The sequence below is a fragment of the Callorhinchus milii genome, unplaced genomic scaffold (assembly GCF_018977255.1).
Source record: "Callorhinchus milii isolate IMCB2004 unplaced genomic scaffold, IMCB_Cmil_1.0 Scaffold11, whole genome shotgun sequence".
NCBI lineage: Eukaryota > Metazoa > Chordata > Chondrichthyes > Chimaeriformes > Callorhinchidae > Callorhinchus > Callorhinchus milii.
This window is the reverse complement of record NW_024704752.1, coordinates 14575561-14592847: the sequence shown is the minus strand read 5'-3', so window position 1 is coordinate 14592847 and position 17287 is coordinate 14575561. Positions and strand designations below refer to the sequence as shown.

General features: G+C 38.5%; 1 protein-coding gene across 2 annotated transcripts in view; it reads right to left on the bottom strand.

Moving 5' to 3' along the window:
- The window catches only part of LOC103174820 (cytoplasmic protein NCK1), a 40875-nt gene extending 30167 nt beyond the window's left edge, over positions 1 to 10708 (bottom strand). Inside the window, exon 1 of one of the 2 annotated variants that reach the window (XM_007887371.2) lies at positions 10657 to 10708. The gene's annotated coding sequence lies outside the window, so the exon portion shown is untranslated. Of the gene's footprint in view, positions 1 to 6754; positions 6859 to 10656 lie in introns of those variants that run through there. The other variant, XM_042339259.1, reaches the window with a different exon arrangement.
- Positions 10709 to 17287: the final 6579 nt, after the last annotated feature.

Sequence of the window (17287 nt, the reverse complement as noted above, 5' to 3'; positions counted from 1 at the left end):
TAGTAATACAAGGTTCTGCATGCATCAACTGTTTCAATGTCAAACAGTTTGAATTAAAACCCACGGTTGTAGTTCCTTACACACATGCATCGAAAAATAAACTGGAAGCAATAATAAAAAAAGACATGCCTCTTCAGTCCTGGAAGTCTCAAGATATTAGCTCCTTAGGATGCAACGTGTTAAAAATAAAAGAAAGCTTTGCCGTTTGGCTCCATTGTTAAGGCCACTTCCTCGCGTGAAACGAAACCTTACAGGGTCAAGGAGTGTAGTTTTGATCCTGTCTGGGATTGAGCTAACAATTTTCAGCTTTGGAGGGGGGGAAAAAAAAAAATCAGCCCCGGACAACCCAATTTCTTACTGGAAAGTACACATGCATCAATGTCAAGTGAGTCTGGGATGTGAGTAAATCCTGTCTGAATTAACTACCAGTTTCCACTATTCTCATTCTTTCTAAAGGAAGATTTCAGAAAGGCTTTTCCACTTAAAGACAGCAAAAAAATCCCTGCATAAATACAATTTTAAGATGTGCAAGAACTCTTCAGTTGAACGATTGCAGCTAAGCGGAATTTGAATATTTCTCCCAAGAAAATATCCGAGTATTTCTTTGGTATTTTACAGGTATCACAAGCATTGAAAACTGGATGAATATTCAAATCATCCTAGACATTAATGCAAAGATTCAACTTAAAATTAGCTTGGGTGTAATATTCAAAACAGATTTCGGTTTAAATAAATAGCAATCGAAAGGGTAATCAATATGAAATGTCTAAAGCGCCAGGATAATTAGGAACTCCGCCGGGAATCTATATCTAAAATGATCTGAGGAAAGTATCATGGTAGAAAAACCATAAATAAATCATGAATAAAAGGATTCCTTTTGAAGAAAGTGCTGTGGTAATATCAGATTGATCGCTACTTTCCTCACCCTCCACGGGGTGGATACTCAGTCATGCACTGTACCTCAATTGTTGAGGTACAATGCATGACTAAGTATCAGATACCAAGGTGTCCCATTAAATTCTGTAAATAATGGCAAATTAAAGCACTATACTAAAAAAAAACTCCAAGCAGGAGTTCAGCTCCGAAAATTTAGATTGTTTTTTTAAAAAATGGTAATTCAGCACAAGTTCCGCAAATTTCTGTAGGGGGGGGGGGGGGGGGAATCACAGTGCATGCACCAACTCATCAATTTAAATTGCAACCACTTTCAGGGACTAATTCATATCCTCAAATCCTCTGAAACCTTGTCTGACTGGCGTCTGTAATGCAGGCCCATTAGCTCCCACTTCCCAAACGGACAGTAATAGCAGGCGAGTGTGAAGAAAGAGTTTCAAAGTTAAAATAAAAAGGTTATAGTTTTTTTTAAAAAAGGGCCAAGTGAAAGGCAAGAGGGAACAATTCGGCTAGGGTATTTCCAAATGTTACAGTAATAGCTTCAGTAATTTGAGTTGCTTTATTACTGTGTTATTAGTGTATTTTTTCCAGCAACACATTGCTTGAACAAAGCTTCAAGTTTTAAAACATTTGTTGGTAATTTTATAAGGATTAAATATAAAGAACAATGTTTGAAAATAGGCCCCACTTTTCTCACTGAAACATTGATGACAACAGTACTGCAACATTCCCCTATATATAGTATCTCTTAATCTGAGAAAACATTGCTAGATCATTTGCATTATATTTAAGAATGATGACCTATGTTTGGGAAGCGATGAGTGTACGGTGACAAACACATTGTGTAGGCAGAAGCCCTTAAAATCATTTACATTCAGCTGATACAATAAAGCTATAAATATTTGTAATGTTGCCATTCTATAAAGAGCAGATAATAATAATAATCCTTGCATTTGATACAGCACCTTATCACTTTATTGAGACGTCTGAAAGCATTTCACAGAATATGCTTTAATATAATATAATAATGTTATTCTCATCCACATTTTCAGATGAAATGAAAACCCAATCTTTTATCTGCGGTTGTGCTATGTAGAATGTTACAGAAACTAAATAGAAAAATGGTAATACAGTACTTAACACAATAAAACACTGTTGCAACAGGGAATTCAATATTGCATGGGATGGAAGAAACAAAAATCTATTTAATTAAAATCCAAGGATTTTTCCAGCCACTTCATCACAGTTTCCTACGGTACCGCATAACAAAGATGAAAATCGAATAATGGGTTTAGGTATTAATTTTCAAACAGAAGATTCAATACAATAATAAATAGTCTCGTGTTGCACGAGGCATTTTTCATCACATGAAAATAAAGCTGAAAAATCCATACTCTTAAACCTCACACTACAGATTGGCAATATGCAAGTCGCCAATTGAGAAATGTGGAGATCAACGGATGATGAGTCTTAGAATTTTACTCTCACGTGGCAAAGAGGCGAATTTTAAATCCAAGTTAGCACAGGGGTTCTCAAACTTTGTCATTATGAGCATTCCTAAGCTAAGAGAAACAACAACTGCACCTCCCCATAATTTACTACAGCAACAAAGAACTGAGGCTTTGCAAGAATACGCGTTATGCAACTGTTCTGTTTAGAAATTGCAGCAGCTAAAATAAAACTGGACAACCTTTTTGGAAATCAATTATAAATTATGACATTATGGCATTGGTCTGAACCCGTGTCAATCAGTCAGGATGCAATGTGCGAAAGCAGGCAACTCCCCAGCCAGTCGGCAAATATCGCCAAACTATATGTTGCCCGGGAAACTGTTGTGTTTGCAGTGGGCGAGAACACAAGTGATCAGTTCAGAAGCTGTAACATGATGGAACAAAAAAGACCTCATCAGTTCTAAGGTAAAATGATGGCGGTTAATTTCCTAGTATTTTGATGCAAACATGTCCTGGAACAAAACTCAGGTGGCTGGATTTTTAAAAACTCCTGCATTGTTCTAACTTCCAGAGTGGAAAACTTTAGGATTAAGAGGAATCCAAGGAATGCAGCTCCTGAGAGCTCAGGACATGCTGGTTAACACGCATCATTTACAACAATGCAGAATCAGGGAGTCTCCTAACACGCATTCCTGCCGCTTTTCTCCGTCAGCATTGACTGTACGCGTGAACCCATCGCCATTGCATGAAACAAGACCACACAGGGTTTGGTAACAAAATAAGGAGAGCTGTAACAGTAAAAAAAAAAGTGCATTAGGAAAATTAAAGAATCCAGCAAATAATCCATATCACTGGGAATGAAATTGCTTTTACCCTCCAAGTCTAATAATGATTGATGATATGCCCTGCTGTGGTGAGATATTAAAGTCAGCTAAAAATCAATTCTATGAAAACGGAACAGGAACAGTTGAACAGACGATACTTCATTTGTTTAGGGAGAGAAAAGAAAAAAAAGAAAGAAAAATTAAAAAAAAACTTGTGCGTTACATAATCCAAATTTACACCCATCTTCCAGAAACTGGACATTGCACGAATGGGCTTCACTATCCTACTGCAAACATATACATGTTGTGTCCTCAAACTGGAGTTTGTTATTTAAGAGTTTTTTTTGCCAGTAGGACATTTTACCACAAAAGAAGCTTTATTGAAGTTAGGCCTGACCATATGTAATGATAGTACTTGCATTTGATATGGTGCCATATCATGTCTTCAAGATATCTCAAAGCACTTCACAGAAACACGGCAGCCAATTGATGGATATGATGGATGATATATGATGGATGGTTTGTATGTCACCATAAATTCAAAATCCTGTAGTCAGCCACAGATTAGATGTTAATTCTCAATCTACACGACAGACATAGAATTTCAATTCCAAAACGGTTGACCAGAAGTACTGGGGTCGGAGAAGATAAAACAAACAGCTCTAGTTACTCATCTTGATTGTAGAGTGGGAAATTCTCAAGCTCTGTGAGAGAATCGCTCCTCCTCCACTGCGTCGCGATAAAGTTAGTGGCAAATGTGGACTTTAAGACAGTTCTTCTAAATGGCAAGATTTAAGCTCGAGTGCGTTCGTAAAATTACTCTACCCCTTGGGAGGAGGTGACCTTGAAAATGTACCCCACCTATGTAAAATGATACAATACAAAATGACATGTGTGAAGAGCCTTTCACGTCAGGAGGATGTGATGGCCTCAAATTTGAAATTTTAAAACAAAGTTTGTATTTGTAAGAAAGCAAGCAGAAGCGATCCTGATGCAATCAGCGAAGGAGGTGCTGTGGGACTATTTTTGTACAATCTCAGTAAAAAAAAATAAATTAGACGCACTGAAATTAGTCACCAATTACCAACCTTGATAAAATTAGAAATGATCAGTTAAGTACGTTTCAACATGATGTTAAGCGTTTGCTGCGAAAGGAGAGATTCAGTGCTTCAAACCATTATGGTAAAGCTTTTCACAAATAGCCAGCAACACAAATCACAAGAAACAGTCAAGCGCAAGACTGCGGTCCTCCTACACTGCCACTTTAGGGTTGCTTCCTTTCAAACTCTGAGGAATGGAACTGGCAAAGGATCAAAAGTTCTGCCATCGTAACAGGGCGAAACATTCAATTTGAAAAGTCAATGGCCAAACACCAGAGAAAAGGAAACGGCACATGCCTTTAAGCTAATAAAACAATTGGAAATTTCAACTCTATATATAGCCCAATGAAAAGGTCACACCAATTTATGACTGTTCTATTGCAATGGCTTTCAGTTTTAGCCTGAATTGAAGAGCACACAAGTTACACTCTGCAGCATTTAGAAATAGACTTTCATTGCAACAACTGCTTCAAAATGAACCTATTTAAAAAAACGACATGACGAGACAAACCTATGATCATCATCACCAGGGAGGAGCCGATGGAAACATGTCCAATAATAATAGTAATAATAATGCGAAGTTCTTTCAGACTAGCTGACCTACGTGACAGGATTTACAACACGGCCAATGTAAACCATCATGTCATGGCAGGATAAGGCAATATCTGGTTTTAGAAAGAATGTACTGAACTTCGACGAGAGCGTGATACAAATAAAAGTTAATTTCCAGTATTTACAGATCATTTTACCCAGATCACTACCACAGCAGCAGTAAATGACTTAATTTTGAAGCAGTTCTTGCAATGAAGATCAGGCCAATTTGACTAAGGACACTGAATGGTAGAGCATCAGACTAGACAGACCAGAAGGTCCTGGATTTAAACCCCAGTCTTGAAATTACTAAAGCAATAAAGGTGAAACAAATGACCTCAGTGCCAATGGATTAAGGATGAAAGATTTCTGTGTACATGAGAAGAGACAGGGTTTGGCAGTAATGGCTCCAGAATAAAATAGACGGCCAACACTCACAAATGAATAAATGGATTGGTGGGTTAGAGAACCAGTGCAACTCTATAGAACCATACCTCAGTTAAATTAAAGGAGGGGGAGAGAAGAAAATGAATAAAGCAGCTTTGGTTGAGTGGAAAAAGGAGAAAAATGGTAGAGAAACCACTCCCACACACACCATTACAGATTTTTGCGCTGATGCAATGATGTCTGATGTTCACTTTAGATACTGTGTCAACTTTAATAGAGATAAATACAACAACAACAAGATTCCATTTATTGAGCGCCTTTCACGTCGGGAGGACGTCCCAAGGCGCTGGGAAATAAGATCTTTCCACTTCAGATCAATACTCATCTATAATTCAAATGTATTTAACATGGAGCATTTCAATCTTCACAGACTAGGAGATGATCTAAGTGGGTCCAAACGATTTAAAATTCACCCACTCAGTGGGAAAGAAAATGTTTTTTTTCACTCAAACTTCCTGACTACAGTTAAAAACTAACCATAGCATTTACATCTGGACAATGAGAAAATGCATTTGCCAAAAAAGTAGAACTTGGAGAAGCATTTGTACTTACGATAAATACAGATTGATGCATTCCAAAGCCCCAAGCACAGTGTGATTAATAGATCTTTTAAGTTTATTTATCTGGACATCAGCGTGTGAAATACCATCTTTCCATCTTTCAAATAGAAACAGTGGCAGAGCTGTCAAAGCAGCCACACACCTTAAAAGTTGTCCATGTGGTGCAGAATTCTAAGACCTTTCAGACTCAACGTTCAACTGCAGTTTTGTAGATACTCCAACAATCCACTGAAAACCACATGCGAATGTCATCACACTACGTTCTGGAGTGCCAAGGTCATGAATACCAGCCTAACAAAGCTCCCACAAAAATGTAAAATCCAAGTTAAATAACTGAAGGAACAATTTCAACAATCAACATATCCTTAATCGCTGGGTTCAGAAGAATGTCAACATTCGATAAGAATGAAGCTTCAGCAGTGCCAGTTCACCTGAAACCTGCCTGATATCTTGGCTGCTGTGTGGCAAAAGTCATTCTTAAAAATGAAAGTTGGTACCTCATGAATATCTCAGTTAATTTTATGGAAGAATAAGACATCAAGCCAATTAAAACACATTTTGCACACTTTAAATCAGCTCTTGCTCCTCCACCCAGTGCCACAAGTGCAGAAATGTTCATCATATTAATAAGCCAAAAAAGAAAAAATCTGCTTAGCTGGACAGCAATAATCGATTCTAAACTATTCATGTTAAAATCAATTCCAATAAGTCTTTAAATATAAAGCAGAATAATATTTGCCCAAGCACATCTCATCCATTATAGGTGCAATTTGATAAATGATCAAAAAAAGGCAATAAATTATAAATGTTTGTTGAGGATTTGAAATGCTTTAATAAGCATCGACACAAAAAGGGTGCCAGCCTATCTTAGTTGGTAGCTCTCTTACCCGAGTCAGAAATTTGAGGTTTAATATCAGGCTAGGATGACACTCTCAATGTAGTGCTGGTGGAATGTTGCATTGGCAGAGGTGTCATCCTTCAGATATGACTGTAATCCATGGACTGATGCCTGTTCAGATTGGACAAATGTCCCATGCTACTGTTCAAAAAGAAAAGGGATTTACTCCCAGTGCCCTGACCAACAATTCGCAATAAAATTAGTCGTTCACTTCAATGGCGGTTTATGGGATATTGTTGTGCGCAAATTGACTTCTTTGTTATCCTACAAAAACACAGACAAAACAGTAAATCCTGTGAAGCATTTCAAGATTTCTTGATGTGATAACATTCAACATCAAATGTAGGGATTATTACGAATAAGGAACTATGAAACAACTTAAGCAAGTCACGTTACAGATGTTTCAAACCCAGGGGAACCCTTGAAAAATCCATCAGTGTACATCCCAAGTGCCACCTGACTTACTTATGATTCCAAAAATTCCACTTACTGCTTGGCTGAAAGTCAATTTAAAACAAAATCAAGATCATGTATTAAATTCTTAAAAGTCGATCTCAATTTGAAAGCTGGTTTTCAGCTGGGGGCGGGGAGAAGGGTGATGGAAGCTACGGTCGAAGAGGAGTTCTTGAAGGAGGCAAGGAAAGGGGCGAGGTGGAGGGGCTGCAGGATGGAGTTCCAGAGGGTGGGGGCAGAGTGGCTGAAGGCCCACCCACCAATGGTGTGGCGGGCGAGGCGGGGGACGTGAAGCAGGCTGCAGCCGGCTGAACGCAGGCAAGGGTCAAGTTGATAGGGGTTAGGAGATCGCAAAGGTAGAGGGGAGCAATGCTAACAGCATTAGGCTCACCAAATCTGCTCCTTTCACCTCCTGCGGGAAAGAAGGGCATACGTATCTCAATTATTCCCAAAGGTAAATCGACCCAGCTACCTGGGAAAGTTCTACCAATTAATTATGGAAAATAAGCAAGAGTAAGTTCATATTATGTTAGTTATGCCACAAATGATTTTCTTTTATACTCCACTTTTTTCCCTGTTAAAAAGATAGCAAAATAGATCTGAGAGTATCATTTATCTGTACCCTATTTTATGTTGGGCGGATAGTGGGGTGGAGGGTGTTAGAAAGAGTAAAATGTCAAAACTCAGATTGTGATGACAAGAGTTATGATTCACATCTGGGAGCTAAACCAAGAACAGACAATAAAACCAGAAAGACAGATGGGCGACATTTAAGAAAGCAATATAGTGAGTGAGTAAGTGAAGTAAGAAGATCATGACAAGAAGCAGAGACCTAAATGGGTAAGATGAAACGTGCTCACCAGCAGGCCCCATTGAAAGGCACTGGACATGCGAATGCAGGGCTGTAAAACACCAGTTGTTCACAGCACCCAGTAGCAGAACAAAAAAAAACACAAGTCTAAACCCAACACACGCGATGCAAAGAGCTGCAATTGGGGGGAAAAAAGGGTTTCGAACAATTAAGGTCAGGTTTCCATTTACTTTTGCTGAAGCTTTGGTTACAATTGTCAGCATGACATCTGCAAGTTGACTGCTCAGATAAACACACGATGGTTATTGTAGAGCAGCAGACAACCGATTAAACACCCCCCTGGATACACGTAAAGGTTCACGAAGGGCAAACAAAGTGAAAAAGCTCTGCTTGCAATAATGTAAATTGCAATGAATTTTGAGAACAGGCACGAGTTCAGTTTTGAAAGTTAAAGACTATTTGCTGAAATGTAAATTCTTAATCAGAGCAAAACCACCCTTTGCTTTTCGTTTCATAATCTGATAACGTGCACACAAACACTGGCTTCTCTTACAGGAAAATGACAATACTGGTTTAAAAACCGCAGGCATTGTGCTCTCTCTGCAAAGTGTGGGTTCTGCAGGTCTTTCACGAACAATAAAGTTGGGCATGTCACAATACTACAAAACTGCACAATGTATTCAAGAACTTTACAAAAAAAAGTTTCCACTCAAAGCAAGACATTTATCGAAGGTTAGTACTAAAATTCTGCCATGCTTGAAGGTTATTCATTCAGACTATATCAGGCAGCTCTTGAGGTTTTGCAAGCTGCTTTTTCAGAACTGGGCTGAGCACTTTCATGGATGCAACATGAAACACTTGCAATAAAGAAACTCGAGAAGCCAGTGTTACTGCCAGAAAGCAAGAATAGTAAAATATTTTTCACAATGGGGAAACTGTACCAGTAAAATAGACGAAGTGTGAAATGTCAGAGGATGCTTTATTATCATTTATCAACCTCTTTCCTTGATTTGATGTATATCCACAAATGGGGGGGGGGGGGTTTCTTTATATTACAAAAAAAATCAAGCCTTCAGTGGCAATCCTTGCATTTGATTTGGTGCCTGTAACAGTGAACCTGCTAATCAAGTGGAGTGACAAACTCTTAAGCAAAAAACTAATGCTGGTTTTTAACACACCCACAACAAATTGTCTTTTGGTGGGTGGAAAATTTCAAATAATAAAACAGAGACAATCGATACTATGTTAGTACCGCAAAATAGCATCGAAAGTCAAATGAGAAATTCCCTTGCCCAGCCATTGAAGAGCAAGAAATGATGTATGCCTCCCCCTCATTAACAATGAGGATTGTTAATTTTTCAATGGGTACTGCCCTCAAAAGGGTTAACATCGATACTAATACCTCTGTGATTGGTGGCATTATGCTTTACTGCCACAAGTTGAACACAAATGTACTTACAAAGCCCCAATTGGAATAAGATAGATATTTCAAAGATCTACCGGAAAACGTTCGCCAGCACTGCTCTGTAAACTATTCATCAGTGTTTTTTTAAAATATAAAGAAACACCCCATTTGTGCAATGTACATCACATCAAGGAAAGAGGTTGATAAATGATAATAAAGCATCCTCTAACATTTCACTATATTACTGATGCAATTTCTCCATTGTGAAAAATAGTTTACTATTCTAACTGCGTTCTGTTGTGCCTTCAGCCACTGCACCCCTAACCTCTGGAAATCCCAGCCTCAACCCCTCTTTATTTATTTTTAAATTCCACTGTAACAACCGCCTCTTCAACCATGCCTACAGTCACCTCCCCCTCCCACTGCATCCAACGCCACCACTGTATAACCAAGACTATCCTGCATGAAGAGCACTGTGTAAATCCCAGTTTTTTTGTTCCTTCATTATTTTCTTATAAGAACAAAGATATCAAGAGTTAAATCATGCTGATTTTGAACAGTAAGGTTTCCATTGAGTCATCAAATCCTGCCTTCAGTTTTGCTGGTTGGAGTGGGGGAGAATGAGGAAGAGAAGCTGCTTGTGAAACAACACAACAGATGCTTCCCAGAGGGCAAGACATTTTTTTTTATCCTAAGTTGTTCTCACACACGTCTTCATGAGCTCAATTGGAAGAGGTCTGGGAGTAGGTTAGCCAGCCAGAAGCCCTGGGAACATTGCACATCCCTTCGGGGAAGGGGATATTTTAAATATAACCACTTAGAGCACAAACTGTCATTATATTTTATGCTCAAAGTGTTTACCCATATGGCTACTTTCACCATTAAAACTGAAGCCTGCTTCAGACAATCACAAACATGGAGAGTGAGTGAAAAGCCATACGTTTACCACTGTTTGTTCATTACTGCCATGAGAATTTGAGTATGTGCATAGTTTCCTTGCTAAGATTTGATCATTTTTTACTGCTGTTCAGGCCTCAGCTTCCAGGCAGCAGTTCAGATCCAGCACACCAATAGATTCATATTATTGCGGAGATCAGATAGTTGACCTAAGACTCCACCGAAAATGATATCTGATTACAAGATAATCACAAACCCAGAAGTTTATCACATTAGCCTTTTCCCCCCGTAAATTGGTTGAGAAAACTCATGATATAAACTCTACCTGAGCCACATCAAAACAGCCAGCCTCCACGGGTCTTCTGTCCAGAGGGGACCTGTAAATGTAAAAGAAAGTTCCGTAAGTTTTTGTAACAATTCCATTTTTTCCTTTCAGCGATTAGACAGCATGAAGATCTCAACATTTTTCAAACTCTAAATGGATTGTTACTCACAATCAAATGAAAATCGTACATTAATTTGGAAAGATTTCCTCATTCATTCATTCATTGAGGGAGTCTAAACAAATCAATTAGCTGGAATACACATCCATCGATGGTAACAACCCGTTTCGAAGCAGCAACAAAACATGAACTGTCAGGACACATAATCCAGATTAACAAACTGGGATATTTGGCGAGTAGGGACGATGAGGATTCAATTCCACTTTAACCTTAGTCAAAGAGCAATTGACAATCTCCTGGGGTATCAACAAACAAAAAATTCCCACAATATGGATAAACACAAACAGGACCTAGAATCCTGTTCAAACCTACTCCCGTTGGACCCGAGCTCCATAATCTTAAATACTCCAGCACGAAAACACGACCTTCCTTTCCACCATGTTTATCGACAACAGCAGAAAACAAGCTACAGAGTTCGTGGGTGTGAGACCTGAGCACTCATTAGGATGCAAGCATGTGCAACGATTCTCACATCCTTAATGTGCAATAAATTGTAAGGGGTCAACCCAAATATCATGCATAAAATTTAACATGCCCCACAAGCTCCAAACCAACAGAAAAGCACCAAAGAGGCAATAGCACTTCACTGAACATAACCCTACCTCCAGTCTTTCAAAACAACATGCCTGGAGATTATGAGGGAACATGAAAAAGCCTCACAATCTCTCTCAGACCTAATGTCACGCCTTCTCAAGTGCAGATATTCTGTTACACAACTTTGAGTGGGACCTTTTTTTTCAACCAGACGTCTAACACATGCGGAAACCCATTACTATGCTTGAGTATCCAAACTACATATGCATAAGTGAATTGCATGACAATGCAGATTAAAAGCTATATGGATGTTCTAAACTGCCCTAATCTTAAAGAATCTGAACACAAGAATTTAAACGGAATATTCTGCGCATAACTAGAGTGACAGCAATTCAGCAATCTAATCAAAACGGAAATGGGAAGCCAGAAGAGCAAAGCTTCAAGGCTTATAACTATCATCTTTATAACAGGAGAGTGGGATTGATTTGGATAACTCTTTTCAAAGGGCCAGCACAGACACAATGGGCTGAATGGCCTCCTTCTGTGCTGTATAATTCTATGATTTGAATCTCAAAGAATACATTAGTCTTTGGACCACTCCCAGATATATAGATTTAAATAAAAAATTACATTTCAAAATTCACCAACATAATCTCTTTTCGCACGGACAGCAATTACCAATACTAACACGCTTGCCTCATATTTTTGATGGATTATACTGCCATTTGATATAGCACCTTATCAGGCTTTTGAGACATCTTAAAGTGCTTCACAGAATATATCGTGAAGTGGATTGACCGCGTATTTTGCACGTGAAATTTTGCACATCGGTGTCCCATAAGTAGTTTAGTATGTTACAAAGATATCGCAAACACAGTGCTGAGTTTGATTTCTTTCCAAATTTAGTTGTAATAACATTTCCAGTCACATTTCAGGAATCAGAAAAGGTAGGAATACAGTAGCTGCATTAAGCTCCAAAGAATCACATTCTTTGTGATTCTTTGGGGGAAAAAACATAAAGGGAAACTGTGGAACAGAGATCTAGAGAGATGTTAGCAGCAAGTTTCTAAACTTTGCAAATTGCCAAAACTGGAACACAATTTACTTCAGGCTAATTTTAAAATCTTAGAACAAGAAAAGATCATTGAGCGCATTTCCTCTGGAGGTCACGAATGATACAAACGTGTATATCAACATCACCACACAATGTTAGTCTGTGAATTTATCCGAGAGTCAGATCAGATCACCAACCCAGCTCCGTAATATTCCTGACAATTATGGAATAACCCCTAAATATTCTGGGTGATACTGCCAGCATTTTGCAGAACAAAATGCAAATGGTCTCATCTGCATGCATTATATTCAAGTGTCACATGCAAAGACAATTTGATTGCAGCATTTAATATTTCCAGCCATCAACATCTGTACTTAATGGATTTAATTTAATCAGCCAAGTTCAAAATGCTTGGCAAAGCTTTTAAGCAATGCTGGCCCTAAAGTGAGTAATGAGTACTCTGTATGTTATAAAACCTTTTCAGATTAAACAATTATTTTCCAAATCTACTCCATACGTGGCTGTAATACATTGTACTTGTCTAATCACGCTTCATACATAGGCTCCAATATATTGTCCTGCCAACAAGATTTCCAGTTGGCTCAAACATCTGGAAAACATCAGATACTAAACTTAATACGTTTTTCCTCACTTAAAATCCTAAATTTTACTCTAAACCAGTCTCTTTTTTCCCTGCCCCACTCACTTCCTGTTGCTGTAGAGTGAACAGGGATTCCTGTTGTAAACTGTGCAGCTCTCGTTGGAAGTAGCTAATTTCTGTACGCTGTGCAATTGAGGAATGACATTACGAAATGTTTACGCAAAATAAGATTGAGGAAACTAAAATTAAACAGCACTGATCAGTTACTGTGGTGTTCAGGCAGCAAAAATAACACCTCAACCTCTTCTGGACAGTTTCCAACCATCAATTGATCCTTTTCCACAGAATGGCTGTTGCATTGCACGTGGCAAATTTCCACGTCCTTGACTCATTCTCACCCAAACAATTAGTTTTCAAATCACTTCACCACCCGCAGCCTCCGATCGGCTGGCTCAGGCCTCCTATTTGTCCCTCTTACCCTCTGTTCCATCATCGTTGGCCGTTCCTTCAGCCACAAAGCCCTGAAACTCTCTCCCTCAATCTCTCCGCCTTGCCCAATCTCTCCCTACCTTCAAATTCGACCTAAAGACCTTTTTTTTTTTTGATCGCACTTACAGGCACCTCCCCTTCCCTCCCCCCCAGCTCGTTCTCAGACTCCATCAGACTCATTTCACAGTCTAACATAAGGCGTGATACAGCAGCAAGTGTTATAGAAATATCCCTTCACAATTTAACATGTAAACTCAGACAAAGTTCTTTTGAGAGCGAGTCAAAAGAACTAAAAACACATAATTTCCCATTTATTAAGCAGGAATGGCTAATTTGGACTGTATCAAACTAAATAAGCTCCATCGGACTCCTCCATCTGCTCTGCGGTTACCCTGAACACAAAGTTTAAAAAATATATACACGGGATATTTAAAAGTGAGAGGTTTTATATCTATTTTGGGATTACAAACCAATTTAGTACACGTTATAGGGGAAAACGTAAAAAGAGCTCTGTAAATCAATCAAAATCTAGATTAGATTCTTTCTGGCAAGTTTTGAAGTGTCACAAGTTTCTTGTTGGACTTGCTTTGCTGAGAGAAGCTGCAGGAACTAAATGAATACTGTTCTATGTATAACTTCAAACATTATGCAATGGAGACTTTCTCATGGGAAAAGGAAAATGCAAGCTGCTTTTCTGTTAAAAAAACACAAAATATTTCTCATGCTAAACCTATTTATTTTTAAGCATGCCCCAAAGCTCCAATGTACACAGAGTAAATAAAAGGCTTTTCAATGGCTAAACTACTAATGTCTGAAATACTTCCTTGTAACGATAAGCTTAAGAAAGACTGATTTATTCACAGAATAAAAATGTAAAGGCAGAGAGAAAAAAATCAACATTTCTGATCAAAATATTTAGTGTCTCTCTACTGGAGGATTAAAAAAGGTAACATTTTGAACATTTTAAGTTTACTACTTTGTGAGACGAACAGCCTGATTCAAACATTTTCAAACCCTTTCAAGTCATAGATGAGATTCCCTTTAGTTCATAAACTTGAGGTTCTTCCACTTCTATTTTTAAAGTTATCCATAAATCTATTCAGCCTTGACAAAATCCTGGAAAAACGACACCAATATAAAACCAGAGTGATCACATGAGCTTGGAATCAGATGAAGGAAGGATTGCTCATGAACTGTAGGTGCTGGTTGGGAAAGACCTATTGTGTGTTTGTAGGTGTTAGCCTAGTAGCACTCACACCGCTTAAGTCAGAAAGTTGTGGGTTCATTGAGACGTTGAACTCATAGACTAGGGCAGTGGTGGTCAACCTGTGGCTCGCATAAGAAACACCCCTGAACATTAGCACGAGTCTCAGTAAGTCCGTGTTCGACGGTGGGGGAGGAGAGGAGAGAGGAGTTCGTGATTGGATTTCTTGATTTTTTTTTAACCGCAAAATCCAGAAATATTCAATCTAGACATTATATTTTGTTGGCTGACCATAAAAGACGGTCACCACTGGTCGAGGTCAACAATCGAATGCATTGTCAGAGGAGCCATTATTATGAATGAGATAGCAAATCGAGGTCTTGTCTGCCTGTTCAGGGGGATGTGAAAGATTCCATCCCACGGCACGACTCAAAAAGAGAAGGGAGTTTCTCCTGCTGTCCAGGCAACAATTGCAAATAAAATTATTAATCGACTTCCTAGCTGTTTGTGGGGGCATTGCTGTGTACAAATTGACTGCTGTGTTCACTTACAAATATACAACCCCTCAGATACCAGTACAAGAGCGCAGATGGCTTGGTCCATAGGTGACCCTATTGGGCAAAGAATTAAACCTCAAGTTAATGCTTTCAAGGCAGCTGAGCTGGAAGAAGAAGCACATCCTGGTTATACTTCCACTAAACACACACACAAACTGCGCTGTAATAAGGAGCTAGCTACCTGTAAAACTTTCCTAGGGGGGCCTAATTAAGTCATAGAACAAGCATGCCAAAATAGAGTAGCTGTAAAATTTAAATTTTACTACCCCACTCAGCAGGATGCAAACATAACTTCTGTATCAAATTGGTAGTTCAACAATTTTATGATAATTTCTTTAAAAAAAAGTGACAGAGTCATTCCATTGCAGAAGAAAATAAAGAAACAATAAATGTGATGGTATATTTTTTCAATGCAATTTTCAATCTGTTTGGCAGGAGCAAATGAGAGAGAAAGTAGCAGTCTTTAATGAGAATGAGAACTGAGCGCGTACTCAATACATGGACGTCTCTTACTCAGCAGTAACATTGATATAGATTGCGTAGCATATTGGTAATGGCTCTTTTTTACTAAGCTAACAAGCATGTCCAAAATAAATGAAGGGTACCACAGATTCTGCCACAGTTTTTAAACCAGTATGTATTTAAAATCTGTTGGTTCCATTTGTGTGTGAGTCAAGGGGCAAGATACATGCAGTGCAGTACTCCATCTGACCTTCTCTAAGTTGGCTGGAAACAGTTTACATGTACAACTCCCACAGTTTCTCTATGAGCTGACAACGAGTGGGGGAGCGAGTCCATGTTAGATAGGGTCATTCAAACCGAGAGGATCCAAATTATAGCATTAAGCATTTTGCAGAGTTCACTTCAAATAAGGTTGCTGTTTTTTTTTCCTTCTGACAAAGATAATTTTACTGTTTTCAGATTAAGATTTTTTTTAAGCAATCTACAGAATGCCACCCTGAAATTCACTGATTTTGTAGTTTAGAGCAATAAAAAATTATTTGAGGGTAGGAATTCATTTTTCTTCAATTTGGGAAATTTGAAACAGTCGATGAATATGAATTTAAGTCATACACCAACAAACCTAACTTAGTAAAAAAACGTGGATGGGTATTGAAGAGGAACAACTGAAACACCGAAAAACAACTCCTTATAAACCAGCATTTCAGATTTGTGAAATAAATGGCTGCCAGTTGCACTTCTGGGTCGCGAAGGCAGCGTTGCAGTCACTTCCGGTCTGACTGGCTGGCTTCATGCACACACAACAATATATCTGGTGTCTTTCATGTCAGAAGTCTGTCCCAAAGTGCATTCACAATTTACTCACTGAAAACTGGTTTCGGTCAGCACCGGAAGGCACAGGAGACTTGTATTAGAAGCAAACTGATGCAACAGAAAAGTGCCTCATAATCCAGTCACCCTCTGCTTTGGCTGAGTAACACTAGCTGTTGAACTAGAGGTAAAAGGATAGCTGCATCAGGAGTGGAAGAATATTACACATATCAAACTGAAGAAAGTTTCCTATTGAGACTTCTACATTCATTACTACATTTTCTGAGTAAACAGCAATTCCCAGATAACAATTAAGGTTTTAGTGAATTTATATGCACAGCGACTATTGTATGTAAATGCACCATCTGCAGGGTTTCTGCTGTTGCTGTGTAGGAAATTCTGCAGTAAGGTTTAGATCTCACGTCTGAATGCCTCCATCTATGAAATAATCCATTCAACCTCAAAACATCTCTTTGTTCGCCTATTCATAAAATTCCAATTTCAGGTTTCCTCACGAAAGCTTTTAATTTCTAAGTTCCATTGCCTAATTCATTCAGGTACAGGAATATTCTTAAATAGGTTTACAACAGACGTTTTAACTGCTTAGCTATGAAGCACAGAGAGGGGAGAGAAAGAAAATTATATTCAACAATATCTGTTACAGGAATCAATTTCCATTAGAATTGGGATCAAAATAAGGCATTATACCTTCAATGAAGATGGGAAACATTATTCCAGTTAT